This window comes from Sorex fumeus, unplaced genomic scaffold, assembly GCF_029834395.1.
Source record: "Sorex fumeus unplaced genomic scaffold, SorFum_2.1 ptg000170l, whole genome shotgun sequence".
Taxonomy (NCBI): domain Eukaryota; kingdom Metazoa; phylum Chordata; class Mammalia; order Eulipotyphla; family Soricidae; genus Sorex; species Sorex fumeus.
This window is the reverse complement of record NW_026606227.1, coordinates 814,191-815,942: the sequence shown is the minus strand read 5'-3', so window position 1 is coordinate 815,942 and position 1,752 is coordinate 814,191.

Below are 1,752 nucleotides of genomic sequence, written 5' to 3'. Positions count from 1 at the left end.
GGCAGGTTTTCATTACAGCACTGGTGAATGACCAAGTAATCCAATGCTGGTTTTCAGCCGCCTTTTCACACTCGCAGTGTGCTGTTCAATTGTCTATCCACTCAAACCTGGTCAGCCTTTCATTTTCTTTTCCACAATATCAGACTTCAGAAATCATTGGAATCACCAGTACAGAATGTTCCATTCATTCACTGCCAATCTGGAATTCATCTGAATCTGCACCCAGGTAGGCTTTCATTACACCACTTATGAATGTCCAAGTAACACAATGCTGGTTTTCAGTGGTCTGTTCACACTCTAAGCCCTGCTTTTTACTGGGTATCCACACAACTGTGGTCAGCTCTTCATTTTCATGTCCAAACAATCCAGACTTGAGAAATCATTGCAATCTCCAGTACAGAATGTTCCATTCATTCACTGCGAATCTGGAATTCAACTGAATCTCCACTACCTGCAGATTTATCTTACACCACTTGTGAATGTCCAAGTAAAACAATGCTGGTTTTCAGAGGCCTGTTCATGTTCGCAGTCGTGCTGTTCAATTGGCTATCCACTCAACCTGTTTTGCTCCTCATTTTTCTGTGCACACAACCCAGCCTTCAGAAATCATTGTAATCTCCACTACAGGATGTTCCATTCATTCACTGGGAATCTGGAATTCATCTGAATCTGCACTCCACGCAGGCTTTCGTTACACCACTGCTGAAAGTCGAAGTAATGCAATACTGGTTTTCAGTGGTCTGTTCACATTCGAAGCCGAGGCTTTTTACAGGCTATCCACTCAACACTGGTCAGCTCTTCATTTTCGTGTCCCCACAATCCAGATTTCAGAAATCATTGCAATCTCCACTACAGAATGTTCCATTCATTCACTGCGAGTCTGGAGTTTATCTGATTCTCCACTCCCGCCTGGTTAACATTACACCACTTGTGAATGTCCAAGTAAGCCAATGCTGGTTTTCAGAGGCCTGTTCATACTCGCAGCCGTGCTGTTTAATTGACAATTCACTCCACCCTGTTCAGCTCTTCATTGTCCCACCACACTACCAGCCTTCAGAAATCTTTGTTATCTCCACAACAGAATGTTCCATTCATTCACTGCGAATCTGGAATTCATCTGACTCTCAACTCCACGCAGGTTTTCATTACACCACTGTTGAATGTCCAAGTAACCCAATGCTGGTTTTCAGCGGCCTGTTCATATTCGCAGCCCTGCTGTTTACTTGGCTATCGATTCAAGCCTGGTCAGCTCTTCATTTTCCTGTCCACACAACACAGGCTTCAGAAATCATTGGAATCTCCTCTACAGAATGTTCCATTCATTCACTGCGAATGTGGAATTCAACTGACTCTCCACTCCATGCAGGTTTTCCTTACACCACTGATGAATGTCCAAGTAACCCAATGCTGGTTTTCTGCTGCATGTTCACACTCGCAGCCATGCTATAGAATTGGCTTTCCACTAAATCCTGATTAGTTCTTGATTTTCCTTCCACACGACCCAGCCTTCAGAAATCATTGGAATCTCCACTAGAGAATGTTCCATTCATTCACTGCGAATCTGGAATTCCTCTGAACCTCCACTCCCGGCAGGTTTTCGTTACACCACTGTTGAATGTCCAAGTAACCCAATGTTTTAAGTGTTTTCTTCACAAGCGCAGTGGTGCTGTTCAATTGGCTATCCACTCAACCCTGGCCAGCTCTACATTTTCCTGTCCACACCACAGAGACTGGAGAAATCATTGTTATCTC